Source organism: Fukomys damarensis, unplaced genomic scaffold (assembly GCF_012274545.1).
Source record: "Fukomys damarensis isolate Sample0158 unplaced genomic scaffold, DMR_v1.0_HiC HiC_scaffold_23, whole genome shotgun sequence".
In the NCBI taxonomy this organism is placed as follows: domain Eukaryota; kingdom Metazoa; phylum Chordata; class Mammalia; order Rodentia; family Bathyergidae; genus Fukomys; species Fukomys damarensis.
The window spans coordinates 41126494-41143493 of NW_022900935.1; positions in this window are offsets into that span (position 1 = coordinate 41126494).

The following is a 17000-nucleotide window of genomic DNA, read 5'->3' on the forward strand; positions in this document are numbered from 1 at the left end:
CCGAGAAGCCCAGGATCAGAAGGGTAGCAGGTGTCGCACAAAGCCCCATGCCCTAAACCCACCTCTATGGTCACAGAGACAATTGTGTTTCCACGTGTGTTCAGAGGGAACAGACATTTAAAGCCCAGAGTTTTCTAACGAAGCCATCTGGGCCGCATGTCTTTTTTTGTCAGAAGTTTTTTAAATTACAAATTTAATCCCTTAAAAATATAAGGCTATTAAGATTTTCTATTTCTTCTCAAGTCAGTTTCAATAATGTGTACTTTTCAAAGCAATTGTTATTTTCCTCTAAGCTATGACAACAATTTATTAAAAATACCTCCCTATAATCCTTTTAACTTCAGTACAACATATGGTAATGTCCTGTTTTATTCTTGATATTGATAATTTGTATTTTCCTCCGTTTTTTCTTCACCCAGCCTGGGGGGGGCTAATCAATCATTTCAAAGAACTATTTAATCCATTAATTTTCTTGTACATTTTTACTATTTTCTGTCCAATTAGTTTCATTTGCATCTTTACTTATGTTTATGTTTAATTTGTACTTTTTTTTTTTTTTGGTACCGGGAATCAAACTCAGGACCTCTCCTTGTGAGGCAGGCAGTGGTACCATTGAGCTAACCCAAGCCCATTCTTTTTTTAACCTTTTAAACTAGACATTGAGATCATTAGTTTTAGAGCTTCCCTTTTCCTGATATATTCATTTAGTACCGATCTCCACTTCCTGTCTTTAGCTGCATATAATAAATCCCAATGTCATATTCTTATTTTGATTCTAGTCAAAATATTTCCTAATTTTCATTGTGATTTCTTTTTTGATGCATGAATTGTTTAGAAATGTTTACTTTCCTACTATTTGGAGTTTTTTCCTGTCCTTTATTATTATTGCTTATTTGCTTAATTTTAGCTAAGTTCCCAATGTCTGGATATTAGAAATCGTTTCTGTTGTTTCTTGACTAAAAGTTTTTCAGATGCTTAAACTATACAGTTTCCTTGGCCATCAATTGACCACCAAGGTAGATATCAAACGTAGGTTCCAAATTTGTTAATTCTTAATATTCATCTTGATAGTTAATTTTAATATTTCATCATTTATTTTTTTAATTTCTAAATTTTTATCAGTAAAACATTAATGATTTCTAACAACCACTGGTTGTAACTTAAATGTTTAGATTTTTACGTAGGCCTTTTCATTCACATTTAGATTGCTTAATCTGAAGCTAAAAGGACAACGTCTCTGGATGCGTCATAGGTGATCTTTAGGGTAGAGGAGATGTTCATGCTGTCCTGGTGGCCATGTAGCTTTTCACATTTGTCAAAACTCATAGCAGAAGCTCTGAGACGAACGACCTAAGCTTCCACCTTAAACACCAAGCATGAACCCTAATGTGAACTATGGACTTTGGGTGGCTGCGGTGTGTCACTGTGTGTTGCTGTCAGTTCGCCGCTTGTGACAAAGGTACCCTGGGTACCAGATACTGAGCACAGAGGGAGCCGGGCCTGCACGGGACCAGGGCGCACGGGAACTCTCTTTGCATCCCATTCCATTTTGCTGTGAACCTAACACCTCTCCACAAACTAAAGGCGATTTTTAAAAGCAGTAACAAGCAGGATGTCATGACACTCAGAATGCTAGATTCGTGTTTCCATGTTCAAAACGGAACCCTTGTCGCTGCTACTAATTAGCTTCCCTAATCCCATCCTGTCTCAAGTGTCACTTTTAAAAACCCCCTTTCGTGTTAATAAGCTTCGCTGGGTGACAGTCAGATGACGGTCGGTGACACTGACGTTATTTTTAGAGACGAAGCACTTTGAGGAATTAAGTCTCTGGGACGTGCGTCAGTCGCTGAATTAATGGGATCTTAAGGAAAACGACCCCGTTTGCCCCTGGCCTGCGTACCCTGCAGACACAGTATTAAGACTTGTGTTCCAAGCGCCTACAGCTGCCTCTCCTCTGAGTTCAGCAGAAGCTCGGTAAATAATATCAGAACTGAGTCATTTATGGTTGAATGACACAGAATGAAAAAATAAATGCCTTTCAGGCAGTTCCTGTTACCTAATATGGACGAAGAAGCAGGCACTTAAACCAAAGGGCCACACCTGCGACCAAATGAACTTTTCCCTGTAAGGGTGTTGATCTAATTTCCTCATCAAAAAAGGAATCCAAAAGCCCTGTAAATGATCTGTCTGGACCTGAAAGAAGCCCGGTTTTCTCCTCTAAAAGGCCCCGCCGACGTAAGTCTGCTGATTTATTCCCTGAATAGCTGAGGGTGTTTTGTTTTGTCCTATTTTAGAGAATTCCGATTAAGAAGGCTCTTCTGACCTGATGAAAAGGCCGTATTGCCCGGTAGTCCTAAGATAGCTAGGGTTTCTTGCGGTGGGAGCCAAAAACAAGACAACTGAACACAGGGCTCACATTTAGAACTTGGAAATAAATGGTGTTCTCAGAGGATTTCTTCAACACAGATGCTGTGAATTATAAGACCTGACAGGGGCACTTCGTATAATAATTTCTACCACGAGTCCCTAGGGCTTCTTCCTGGTAACAAAAGTGAAATTGGAAGAGAGAACCTCCCAAAGTAGGAAAAAATGAGGTGAAATGACCGCTCTCAGATAAGTGGCTTAAACTTTGAAAGCCATAAGGAAACAGGGCCCTTTTCTAAGGAAGTGACAACAGATTCAGAAGTGCATGACTCATAAACTGCTCTCAAGTTGCAAAACTGATTCTGAATCACTGAAGAAAAGCTTAAATCTTGAAAAAAATATATCTCAGTTGTCTTTTAGGACTCATCCTCTGCCGGCTTTGCTGTTTGTGAGCACGATCTTATTCACTAGCCTGGAAGAACTCCGTGGCAAAGCTAAAACAGGTCTAATTTGTTAGATATTCAGTATCTATTTAAAAGCCAGACGGGGCTCTAAGTTTCTTTTGAATGAATCATAAAAACCCGCATGATTAACAAAGGGAGTTGTGCCCAGAGAAATATACTCCAAACAAGCCCTGGATTAAAAGACAGAAGTTTCTTGTAGTAGAGAGCTACGTGTTTTGGAATCTGTAAAAAGAGGCTCCATGTTTGAAAAGCGTTCTGACAAAAGATGTAGCGCCCTGGATCATCAGGAGGTCAGTTGGGGAGGAGAGATTTCCCCAAGTTGATCTTTCCTAGAAAACCATTTTCGATAGGTAGCGTCCCAATATCAGAAACTGTCCTGCACTGTTTAGAAGAACTGGAAAGGAATGGGTGACCCAAGAACCCTTCCAATCAGTGCTGAACACTGGGAAAATCCACTCCCAGATTTCAATCATTAACTTCAGGGCAACCTTAGGCTTCTGTCCGGGTCCAGGAATAGGCACAGTAGTAACAAAGATAATGCATTGTTTAACTGGAAAGCGCAGAGGTAGATAAGGTGGAAAGGGAATATTGGGGTGTTGGGAATTATTCTGTTCATATAAAGATGGGAGGAAGCTTGGGAACAGTTGTTATCAGTCCTTGGAAAACTGAACTCTACTCAAATAAGAAAAACGCATCAGGACCACAGAAGCACCATGAGGGTTACACTTTGCCAGGAAAATTTCCTGAGGCTCCCCGGCAGGATTGATGTGGGATAATAGGCGTTCAGTGTTAAATCTCAAAATGAGAAGGGAAGATGAGAAGGGAATCCGAAACCAGACGGCTCAGCTAAGCAGCCTCTGGTGAGCGAATTCCCTTGGCTTCAGGACCCAAGGAGGTTCCCTGGAGGCCTGGAGACCCAGCCATTTGTGCTTTGTAAAATGAATAAGGAAGCCATCTCCCAAGGCTATTGTGGTCCTGAATAAGGAAAGGCTGTGAAAGCATGTTAGGAACCCAGGTGTGTTTTGTTAATGTAACTTTTTTTTTTTCTTTTTTGCAGTCCTTGGGATCGGACCCAGGACCCTACATGTGCTGGACAAACACTGTAACACCAAGCTAGCCCCAGCCCCACCAACAAGAGCTTTAAAGTTAAAAGAATCACCAGTTCCTATCTCCAGTGCCTGATGCTTGAGGATTTTTAAAATCACAATTATTCAGAGGGGGAAACACTCTCAGTGTTATCACCAAGGAGGCTGGTTTCAAAGATCCTACTTGTGAAAGCTGCACTCCACACCCACAAATCATCCTGAGGACACACCTGCAAACCCACCTGTGATGTTAGAAACCATTAATGCAAACCCCACGAGCAGGAAGAGAGTCTTCTAAACACAATCTCTCATCATAGGAAATACTCAACCAACCGTGGTTGAGACCAGTGTTTACAGCAAGGAATCTGAAGGGATTCCAGTGTTTTCCTGCCTTCCTAACTGCGGCTCTTTCCGGGTGGAAAAGGTTCCCTGTGCTGACCCTGGGATAAACTCCTGGCCCCCGTGTGATTTACAGCTTCTTCCTGTGAACCTCAGCTAGCTAACGGCAGGATATTACATTCCTATTTGTTTATTTCTCCCCTCCTGCCGTGCACTTAAATCAATCCAGATTATTAAGAAATTCACATCTGCGCGTGGGTTTGATATGCGGGTGAGGTTCAGTGTGTCAAACACACGTGCCATCTGGGGACCCCGGCCCTTTCCGGTCACCCAGTGTGGGGACGTGGATGAAATCCCCCTCTGTGACCAAGAGGAAGCCACCAGTGTTTGGGAAGGGGCGCGTCAGCCATGAGCTCTCCACGGCTCTTCTAAGAGCTTGGCACCAATACCAGTCAGGGAGAGTGCGGCCGGGATGACTTCATGTCCCAGGGCCTGGCGGCCCCTGGGTGGAGTCATCGAGGGCAGGGGTTACTCACAGAGTCCAGAGCGGGGAATCTAATTACAGCTCCCTGAACCTGCGCCCTGGATACATGACCTGTGTTTCCCACCTAAGCTGCCCCAGCTCCTGTCTCTGGGCCAACGCGGGCACCTCTGGACACACAGCAGCCACACATCTGGTCACGTTCGCAAAGATTAGAGGGCTGGGGCGGATGAGAACCATCAGGCTTCCCACTATCAGGTACACGCCCAGAGAGGGCAAGGTATCAGCAGACAGTGGGCCCAGCCCGTCCCTGCCCCTCTGGAGATTAGCCCTGATAATGATGCACCACCCTGATAGCATCTCTGGGCTCCCTCTTCCCTGTCTCCACTTCACAGCCTTCAGAGACATCCTTTTCCCTCCTGTAATCCCTGGCGGACTGCTTGCCCCCGAGTGGGCTGCGTGGTCCCCGAGGGGTCGCCATTTTCTTTAAGCGGAGGCAGGATCATTGTGACTTCAAAGCCAGCCTGGAATACAAAGTGAGCTCCTGACGAGAGCGGGGTGGGGGGCGCCCTGGCCTGGTCCTCCTGTTCTCTTACCTTTGGCTCCAGCTTCTAACCTTCACTTTGTCCTCTTTCAGTAGCTTCCGGTTTCCAGTTTCACGGGCCCTTCCGTTCATCCTGGGCGTGCCTGATGGATCCAGGGCCCTACCTTTCCTCTTGGCTCAGTTTAGAAATCTGCAGGACCCTCTCGCTGCTGCCAAACCCCATGACCCAGACATTCAAATGTAGTGAAATCTGCCCAGAGGCCAGGGATTTAGCTCAGTGGCACCATGCCTGCATTGCAAGTCTTGTGCAGTCCCCTTGGCCTGGATGCGGCCCTCTGTCCCCCTACCATGCTGATCCAGGGCTGGCTGTCAGGCCCAGCCTTCTTCCTTGTGTCCCCCTGGGCAACGCCAGCCTCCCTGGCCTCCAAAACAGAACGCAGCACCGCTACTCTTTCCCTGCCCGGCCAGCAGCCCCTCCAGGACAGTGAGCCCCGTCCTCTCCACTGGAAGTCCCACCGTGACCTCCGCCATACCTTAGCACTGCTCCTGACCCGCCGAGACTCCCTGATTTTGTGGCCATTTCCCTGTTAGATTGTGAGCTCCGGCAATACGGACCGCGTCTTACTCATCCTTTGACACCCGCAGCGCCCAACGTGGCCAGTGACCCACCAATAGCTCTTGAAGGAACAAGCCAAGCAGTGGAAGGGCCCAGGAGGGCTCCAGGAAGACTGGTCCCAGGGACAGGTGACCCTTAGCACCCTCAGTCCCCACCTGCTGTCATCACAGCTGGTCACCCTGTGCCTCCCAGGAAGAGCCACCATGGGGTGCCTCGCTCTCCGTCCAAAGTGGTGCCACAGCCGTGACTCTGGACAGTGTTGTTTGATCAGTGAGTGTACAACAAGGAAAATAGATACCATCCCTTCCCCTCCGCCTATAAATATGTGGCACACGTCCTCGACATCCACCCAGCTAGACTTGTGAACGTGCCTCTCAAATGTGCAAAATACACCACCGGGTATGGTGACATCTGCCTATAATTCCACTACTCAGGAGGTTGAGGTGGGAGGACTCTCTTGAGGTGAGGCCAGTCTGGGCTACCTTGTGAGTTCCAGGCCAGCCTTAACTACATAGCAAGACCCAGTTTCAAAAATAACACAAAAACACAAGATATATAAAGTATACGTTCAAGTCAGCTGTGGTCACCAAGCACCAGTAAGGTGACACATCTTCACTGGGTGTGAAGGGAGCCCAGATTAAGGTCCAGGAAGCCATGGACTTAAACACACCCTGCTACCATGTCCACTCCTCTGCAGGCAGCGTGACAAATTCCCTATCCGCAAAATGTCCTGAAATTAAATGTCATCTCCTACCACTCACTTCCTGCCAACTTCGTGCCCGTCTCCTCCTGGTTGCCCACAGCTTTTCCTGTCTGTGAGCTGCTTCTCTCAAAGGCACTGAGGGCCGGTCATCGGTCATTACCACGTTACGAACTGACATCATGATTCCATAACGTAACAAGCAATTTTTCTCTCCACGGAGGAAACTAAGTGGTCAGAAAGATTAAGTAACCAGCTCTAGGATATGACAAGGTCAACCTCAGGGCCTCAGCTGGTAGCCAGGGTTTCCACCCGCGCTGAGCCGGGACGGCCACCGTCCCCTGTCTTTTCCATGCTGAGCCCTCCAGGACACAGGCAACCAGTGGAAGGGCACAAAAATAATGCTCTCTTCTGAAAACAGCCCACACTTGTGATCCCCAGCCGCCCGAGACCCAAACAATGGCAAGTGCACCCTGATTTCTCCTCAACAGAGAGTACAGGCCAGTCTCAAAGCACAGGATTGGGTTTTTCATTCCCCCAAGCTTCTGTGCTGCACGTTCTGGTTTAACAGAGCTTCCTGTCCACTGCTGTCTCTGGTCTGCATGCTAAGCCACAGAATAATCTTGTCGCTTCTCAGCTCAGAACCTTCCAGTGTCTGAGAGGCAACAAATCAAGGCTGGGGTTCAGCTTCGATGTCAGCACTCCCCGCCCCCAAAACCAAAATTCGTCCTGTGAGCTTTTCCCTCTTCTGTTCTCTTCCCCTTCTCTCCTCTCTCCCCCTTCTTCATAACACTCCAGTTACTCTGTGATCCCCAGGCACACTGTGCCCCAGGGCCTCTGCACATGCTCTTCCTGGGGCCCGGGGGTTCCTCGCCAGATGTCCACATGACTCACATATTGCTGAAGTCTTGGCCTGCTCCCTGATGACTTCCGGGACCACCTCACTGATTGTTCCCATCTCTTCCCCTTTCCACCCAGCATGCTCAACTTGCTGCTCTTACCTAATAATTTTCACTGGCCCTCACAGTGCCTGACATATTTCACTTATTTATCTTGTTTGTTGCCATGACCCAGAATGCAGCCCAGGGAACACAGAGAAACAAATTTCACATCTTTGGTGGGGGGTTATGCACCCTAGTGACTAAGCTTGTCATAAACTCAGCTTGGGTGCTTTTTATGTCACTGCTAAGAGCGATTACAGAGTCACCTGTGGTTTGAATTACTTTAAAATTCAGAGTACTATTAATTTCCGGTGAATAATTCCAAGAAGCATGGGACTTGGGGGAGAATCAAGATGTTTTCAGAGCAGGATTCAGAACCGAGGAGTAAAAGACCACACTGCTGAAGTCATTTTCCTGTTTAGTGAACCGCAGCTTTAGCTCTAAGGATATTTTGAGATTTACTGTACTCTGATTCATTCGCAATGAGATTCCGCAGGATAATATGTTTCTGCAAAGTGTCATGGAAGAAAAGGCACTGCGATTCCAGCGCCTACCCAGCGGGGTGGATAGAGGCATTCCCAAGTTGGGAGGTTACTGGTGAGATCAAACAGTTTCTCACAGGCAAGTCCGGGTCCAAAAGAGGCCCAAGTGAAGCAGGAGGAAAAGAAAAAAGAACAGACAGAGAGGCAGAAAGACCCAGATGGGCTCATTCATCCAGCACAAGGTGGCTCAAGCCTGCTCTCAAAGCACGCTGGGAGGCTGAGGCAGGAGGATGGCCAGTTCGAGTCCAGCCTATTTAGTGATTTAGTGAGACCCCATCTCAAAATGAAAAATAAAATAAATGGAAAGGGGCTGGGGATGCGTTCCAGTGTGAAGACCCAGGACTCGATCTCCAGTGCTGAAGAAGGAAAACCAGGCCAGACCACAGCGTCGCACAGTCGCCCTGTCAGAACCGTGGCCACTGACTTTTACTGTGGTTCTCACAAGACTCGCCGGGTACAAAGATGACGGTGGAAAATTGCAGCTCTGGGGCCTCCCGATTTATCTCAAGTGCCTAATCCCCCTCCCGCAGCCAGGCCCCATGCTGCCCACCCCTGTTCCCCAGCGCCTCCCTTAGTAGAGGGCTGTGGTGATGTCCCAGAAGTGGTCACCCAGGGACAGCTTCTGGTAGATGGACTTTTCAACATGTTGGGGTGTTTGTCTGTTTGTTTGATTGTTCTGTTTGCAGTACTGGGGATTGAACCTGGGGTCTTTGCCTCGAGTTCCACCCTTTTTTATTTTTTATTTTGAGACAGGGTCTCACTAAGTTGCTAAATTATCCAGACTGGGTTCAGACTTGCAATCCTCCTGCCTCAGCCTACCAGAGCACTGGGATTACAGAACATTTGGTATCTCAACTACATCTATCTGTCTATCTAGAAAAAGTCTAATAGTGATTACCACTGGTCATTTCTTTCAAAAAAGCAAAATGCAATATGCACAAAGCTGAATTATTTAAAATAATTTAAAATAGACTTGGCCTCGTCACTGCAGCCCCAGAAGAATCGGAAACGTCAGGTAAAAAAATAAGGCGAAGTGCTCACCACGGGAAACCTTCACTTTAGACTGGCAGGGACTGGGGTGCCCATATGACCATCAGTGGGGCCTTCCAGTGACCTAACATCCTGCCACCAGGTTCTGCCACTTCCAACAGAGCCACAGGTGGGGACCAAGCCTTCAACATGGCCTTTGGGAGACATTCAACATCCAAACTGTAGCTAGGCAGGATGGCGCGCGCCTGTAGTCCCAGTACTAAGGAGGCGGAGAGACGAGGGTCGCCATGAGTTCCAGGCCAGCCTGGGTTAAGCAAGACCCAGTCTCCAAAAAAGGGGAGGGACAGCGATGCTCAGGGTGTATCTTTCTACACAGCTGTGACTTATGATATGTCTCACGGGTTGTCCCTCCTCCGTCACCAAGAAAGTTAATATTAAATCAACCCAGATGAGGAAAAAAAAAAAAAAAAAAAAGCAAGGAACCCACACAGTAACAGACCAACCTTAGCTGTATGAAAAGCAAATAACATAATCTCCCTGCAGAGGGCGGAGAAGAAAAGCGCCGACTTCAGGGACGCTGGCAGCAGAATTTCACCTTCGTTCTGTTCCGCTGAAGACAAAAGAGAACTGTGAACAAACGTCAGGCTCTCTTAGTAAACTCACTCCTCACAAGGCGATGATGGATTAGTAACGGGAAACTACCTCCTGTGCTGGCCCGACAAATAAATCCGTGGACAGTGGAGGATAGAGCCCTGTTTGTTACCACGGAGACAGAAGTTGCTACGAAGGGAGGGTGAAGCTTCGTGTGAAGTTAGATTCAAAAGGATCATTCCAGACTCAGGGCCACACACATGCACGCACACACACAGAGGGGTAAATGCAGGAATAAATAGAGGTGTATGTGCAGGGTGAATAGGTGTTAGTGAATTCACCTGTATTTCCTTTTTATTTTCCGTATTAGCCCATGTTTACATTCCTTGTGTGCAGTTGGTACACAACACATCTTAATTTCTTGTTTCATCCCCTTTTCCGCCCCACTATCTCCCTCCCTCCATCTCTTGATCCCTTTCCCCTGTGAGCAAAAGCAATCTCCCTACTTCCTAATATTTTTTATTTTGCTCTTTATTTCTAATTTGAGTTTCTTACATAAGAGAAATCATGAGACATTTAAACTCGTGTGTCTGATTTCCTTCAGTGAGCATTATGGTCTCGAGGTGCATCCGTTTTCCTACTAATGACTCAAGTGTATCCTTCTTTGTGGCAGAGTAGTACTCCACTGTGTGTGCTATGGCCTGTGTCTAGACGGCCCCCTAAAGCCTCACGCAGTTATAGGCGGGGTGTTTTTAGAAGTGCTTGGGTCTAGAGTATGTGATGCTGGAATTGATTCATGATACAATGCTAGGATTGAGGGCACTAGGATTGAGGGTGTGAGTGCTGCCTGCCCTAAAGTTCCTGGATAAAATATAAGGGACAGGAAGAGCTGTGGTCGTCCCTTGTTGCTTTGCTGCCTTCTGCCCACCATGAACTGTTTCTCCTGTACGAAGCCCCCCTGGAGCCAGCCAATTATGGACTAAAACCTCTACAAACTGTGAGCAAAATAAGCCTTTCCCCTTCTAACTTTGGGTGTCAGGCATTTTGTCTCAGTAATGAGAAAAGTAACTAAGACGGTGTAAACACCACATGTCCTCCAGCATTTATGGCCACTTCCGAGTCCTAGCTAGTGAGAGCTGCTCTGCTGGGAACACGAGTGCCCTTTTCAGTTCTGTCTGCTGACAAGGCGGGCAGTGAGCCTCCCGTGTCAGTGAGCACACCTAACATTCAGATCTTGGTTTCTAAACCCCATTCTCCAATAAACGGGCTCCCGAGAGAACATCAGGGGAATTTGAAGTGAGCCTGCCAGAAAATAAGGATGTGTTCAAAAAGCAAAGGGGTTGAAGGACCCAGGAGCCCATGGAAGGGGACTCCATCGGTGAGACTGAGAAAATAAATAATGATAAAGGGGACTTACAACCCAAAGAGTGAAATAAGAACCTATGGATCCTACTGGATTTAAATAAACTAATGAGAAGATGGGACTCTCCTGGGTTTTAGGTTCATGCATACCAAAGATACTAATAGTGCTCTTTTTGGGGGTATTTGTTTGTTCATTCATTTGTTTTGTTTTGCAGTACTGGGTATTAAACCCAGAGTCTTTGCTCTGAGTTACATTCCTAGCCCATCTAAAAAAGATTTTTTTTTTCTTTGAGACAGGGTCTCATTAAATTGCTAAATTACCCAAGCTGAGCTAGAACTTGGAGTCCTCCTGCCTCAGCCTCCCAGAGTTCTGGGATCACAGGCAGGTGCCACCACACTCAGCTACAAGATGGCCCTAATAAATAGTCCGTGTTACATCCCTGTCAAGGCCTGTCCCTCCAAGTACAGGGCACCCTTATCAAGCTGCTGATTAAAGAGGGAGGAGGTGGAGGAGTCAGCAAAGCCAAGAGCTGGTGTAAGTTGGTACACTTGCCTTATTTAATATTATTTAATTGCTAAATAAACTGATCCAATGGATCAGCCCCACAGTAAAATGATGTAACAAGCAATAAATCCGTCCTGGTGACCTTTGAGCGTTCTGTGTGAATGTACACATTGTAACCCACATATTTATCATGGAGCGCGGGAAACCTAGGACTATAATGAAATACACACACGTCCCTGGGAGACCAGGATCAGAGATGGTGAAGGGAAAAACATGATCTTCGTGCTCAAAAGATTCACAGGTCAGGAAATGTCCTAAGAGATAATTCAGAAAGCTTCTGGTTCCCAGTACAGAACAGGAAACGCCTAAGGTCCAATTCAACCCTGGGAGGATATACATTCAGGGAAAATTCCAAACCCCAGGCCTCCCGGGAGCTCAGAAAGGAATCAAACTAGAAAGGCAAAGAGGGCTTCATCAGCTGCTAAACTTATCCAGTTCTCCAAGAGAATTGCGAGCAGTTTCTGTGATACAGAAATCCCTTTTGGAGGAAGAGAACTGAAAGCTATTTTCACAATGAAGCACAATGTATCACAACGATGAAAGTTCTTTTAACTCCTTCAGTGTAAGATTTGTACAGTTCAGTCTAGAGCTGCTAGGCTGAGTGTCAAGGTAGAAATTACTTCCGTGATCAGACTTTCAAATACAAAGTTGGTAAGAATTTCTCTAAGCCTCTTCAGGCGTGCGGCAGGAGCCTACGTATGATTTATGTAGTATGTGAAAGGAATGCTTGATGATTCTAACTGAATGCTAGGCCGCAAATAGTTTTAAATAATAATTTTTTTTTCAGTGCTGGGGATTGAACCCCGGGCCTTACACATGCTAGGCAAGCACTCTACCAGCCCAGTCACAACAGTCCTTGAAAATGATAGCAGCCAGGTACAGTGGCTCACACTTGTAATCTCTGATATTCAGGAGGCTGAGGCAGGAAGATTGCAAGTTTAAGGTCAATCTGGTCAATTTAGCAAAACCCTGTCTCAGGATTTAAAAAGAATAAAGGCCGGGGATATAGCTCAGTAGTTGATTACCCCTCAGTTTAAACCCTAGTATCACTAAAAAGAAAGAAAACTCACTGAGTATTTACGATGTGCCAGGCCCTAACCCACTTCGTACTAATTTCTCCCTAGAGTCTTCATTACCCTCGGCAGAACACAGAGATACTGCTCATTAGCAGCGCTGGAGGACGGGGTGCAGGCTACTGAGTATGTTCTGTGAGCCTCCTCCACAGATTTTTCTTTGCCTGTGTGCATTGAAGGTTTGCCAAGGGCTGAACTGAAAATTATTCCAGCTGCATTTATCTCAAAATTGCCAAGCACAGGCTCTGTCCCGGCCAGTGTGCCCCAACCATTGATAATTCAGCATGGCGACAGCGCGCCTCTGACCGCGGAAGGGCAGGCATCGCACAGAGGAGGGAAATTTCGCGACAGAGACACGAGTGTGAGCTACCACAAACATCCAAATCCACTCAGGGATTCCGCGATAAGGATCCGATGTGTTAACATTTTTTTGAGAGCACAACTCCACCTAGCAGATGGAAAAGGTAGAGGAGGAGGTGGACATTACCCCTTAGGGTAGTTTCTCGAACGTCGGGTAAGGCCAATTCTTTTTCTGAATCAACTCATCTAATGAGCGCACGTGGTTTGATAGCAATTTCTCCCGTGTGCTTCTTCTTAAAGTAAAAAGTTAGCATCAGTGTGTACAGCTCAGGGGTCTCATTGGTAGCCCTGTGGCTGGACTGACTGCTTAGCGTGAAGTGCACACTCACATGCAGTCTGAAACCCATGTGTGCCGCTTTCTTCTTTTAGAAGAAAATTCCCAGATCCATTCTCCCTTCCACCCCCAGGTAACCACCACCCCCAAGAGGGAAACAAACTACTGTACTTCATGAGCTCGGGAAAAAGCAGATGACTTAATGGAGTTCATGATGTCTGCTGCAGGGTTTGGAAATTGAAACTCCCTGATTCTGTTTCCAACCCTAAGGTTGAAATATGGACTTTGCAGGGCAGGGTGCGGCCTAGGCAGGGTCGGGAATAATTTATGTCCCTCGGCCGCGCAGGCGCAGTGCAGCCTCTCTGGCTATTCCCAGCGGGAACCATCTCCCCGCCTCCACCTCAGAGCCGTACACGGGAGCGTTAGCACTGATTCTCTTCCCTCTGGAGGCTTGATCGTTGGCGTCTATTAAATAAACGGTCAATGGACGGACATTAGGGAGAGCACATAGCTCACTGTGGACAAGCACGGAGCTGGCCTGGCATGTGTGAGGCCCCGGGTCCAACAATTCCTGTGCCGGGCGGAGAGAGAACCGGGAAGGAAAAAGAAATGCGCTTGCAGGGCGAGAGTGTCCTCCGGGCCAAGCCTGCGCCCCTCTTCCGGTGCCCGCTTCACACCTGGGCTTCTTCCGGCCGGAGGGAGAGCACATAGCTCACTGTGGACAAGCACGGAGCTGGCCTGGCATGTGTGAGGCCCCGGGTCCAACAATTCCTGTGCCGGGCGGAGAGAGAACCGGGAAGGAAAAAGAAATGCGCTTGCAGGGCGAGAGTGTCCTCCGGGCCAAGCCTGCGCCCCTCTTCCGGTGCCCGCTTCACACCTGGGCTTCTTCCGGCCGGCGGCCGGATTTGGCCCTCAGACACTCGACAGCAAAGCCAGGGCCACCTGTTCACCTTTATTTGTGCAGTGAATGCGCGGTGTCTGTCCCTTCTTTGGGAGTCAGGAAACAATCTTTTTGTTTGGTTGGTTTTTGGAGATGGGGGGGGTCTCATTCTTTAGCCCAGGCTGGTCTTGAACTCGTGGCGATCCTCCTGCCTCAGCCTCCGGAGTGCTGGGATTACAGGTGAGTGCCACAGTGCCTGGCTAGGAAACATTCACTGTGGTCAAATATTAACATCTCCAAGGAAGCCTAGACCAGCCGTCCCTGCTCCATGATTCCCAGACTCCGGGTGTCACCAAGGACTTGCTAGCAGTCAGGGCAATGGGGTCCTCCAGTCCTACCTGACCTCCAGGCACCGCTGAGCTTCCTCTCCCACCCCAGTTTTGGCCCACTGACCTCTGTCTACTCCAGTTACTCCGGGAATCCGGCGCCTGCCCTGCCCTGCCCTGTGTTGGCTTTTCAGATTCCTTGTCGAGGCCCTGGACAAACGGCTCTGGTCTGGGTTGCGTGTCACCGTGCAACCACCCCTCCACCCTCAGAAGCAGAGCTCTGGGCAACCCCTTCTGCTACCAGAAATGTCCGCGAGCACGTGCCGGGGCAGGGGTGGGGGCCGGAGTGTCCTAGAATAGGGAGGGACAGGAAGGCAACTACTGTCCTCGCCAACTTCGAAGTACGGATAAACCAGTGGGGCGGAATTCTGAAAAATACCAAAACTAAGTAAAACGGTGGGCTGAAGGACACAGGTTGATGTTCTGGGGTAAAGCGAAGCACAAAGGGATTGTCACTTTCTCTGAAGTTGCCTTTCATCTGCTCTTTTGTGGGTCTGTAGCATTCGGGTGTTCACCCACACCCCCAGCTCGGAAGTGTGTGGCGGGAGAGCACCGATTCTCCTGTCTGCAGTGCACAGGGAGGCGCCGGCAGGAGCAGAAGAGATGAGGTGAGAGGTCGTCCCATGCCTGGGACAAGTTTATTTTTAATGTTTTTAAACACTTCCCTTTTTTTAAGTCCACGTTTGCCGTGCCTAATGATTGCATTTATCATGGGGAGTAACTACCTGTACAGAGTAGACCTTAACTATTCTTGTTTTTTTAAATCTCCAATCTGTCCCAGCTCCCTCCGACTCTTGGTACCCATCCCATTTTCATCTTTTGGAAAGGAGATGGGAAAAGAGAGAAAAAGGAAGAGGAAGGGAGAGGGAGAGGGGAGGGGGAGGGGAGAGGCTAGCAAGCATCAAATTAATCATAGCCATTCCTCTTCAAGGAACTAATAATTTACTACATCCTGAAGTATACAGTCAGTGCTCAGTTACAAATGAGCTCTGCCTCTGTGAATTTGACCAACCTCAGTTAGAAAGTATTCAGGGGGAAAGAATCAGTCAATATTGAGTGTGCACAGGCTTTTTTCCTTGCCCTGGTCCCTAAAGAATACAGTATAACAACTACTCACACCGCAGCTACAGTGTAATAAGTACTGTGTCGTCAGGGGGAACTGTGTAGGTTCTATGCAAATACCACAGTATTTGTACAAGTGAATTAGCCTTTGTGGTTTTCCCTGTTCAGTCTCCCCTAGTATGACTGTATGTAAGGGAATAGCTTTGCTTTTGTTTTGTTTTTCTTCTTTTGAGACAGGGTCTCTCTGTGTAGTTCAGGCTGGCCTTGACCTGAGGAAGTATCCCAGGCTGGCCTCAGACGCTCGGCTATCCTCCTGCCTCAGCCCCCCACCAGAGCTGGAACTACAGGTGTGCACCGCCACACTACTATAGGGAAATTTGAAACAATGGCAGGTGCAGTTGCCTTAGCCTGCTAGCATTCTAAATTGGAAGCTAAGATTAAATATGTCTTGCAAGATCTTTTAGCTGTGCCTGAAGAAAGCTGTATCTCAGAGCCAGCATCTGAGCCACACATTTACTACCCCAGCGAGGTGATAATGATCTGAGGTCAAGGGCAGAGCCCAGAGGGGAGGCGGGGAGGCCAGGAGGCTGGGTTAGTGGCGGAGGTTACAGTAGGAGGCCTGTCTCCGCTGACTCACCAGGAATCAAGCGCGGTTCTTGACCAGTGCTGTAGGCGCTGAGATCCGGTATTTGCTTTAGACCGTGGGAGCAAAGACTAACAAGGAAAATACTCCAGGACAGCTGGGAAACAAATTCCCTTCTGGCCTGCACAGAAAGGGCTGCTGCCAAGGCATTCCCATCCCTGGGACAGGGGCGTCTGGAAGGCCTGTGTGCCCCTCTGTCCTTCACCATGTCCCTCTTGCCTCCCCCAGAATCGCTGGCCCCTGCACACCGCTAAAGAGGATGCTAAGCTTTGGCTTATAACATGAAACGATGAAAATATCCGATTGGATGAGCAGCTGAAACGTCATTTTTAGTGTATTTCTTTTATCCTTTAGCTCCTGCGTATTTTAAAATTCAAGATACAGACTAAGTCAGGGTTGGCTTGTGTGGCGGCTCAGTTTTACCTGTGTCACCGAGAATGCCTCCTGTTGTCCTGCAGTCTCATCATCCGCATGACCAAGATCAATCTGAAACTCTACTCAGCTGAGAGAGAATTCTGTAAGCCTAAGCCAAGGCAAATCAATACTCACCCCTTCTTGGTATCAAGGTCCCTTGTAGCTGCCACTGAGAAGCACAGTTTAAGAACGATGAATTCCAGCCCCAGCCTGTGTGAAGACAGCATCCCCGAGACACAGACCAGAGTCAGGCTCTGCAGTTTGCTACTTGGTGCTTAGTTAAAAGTAATCCTTTCAATCAAGTATTTTTTTTTTTTTTTTTTT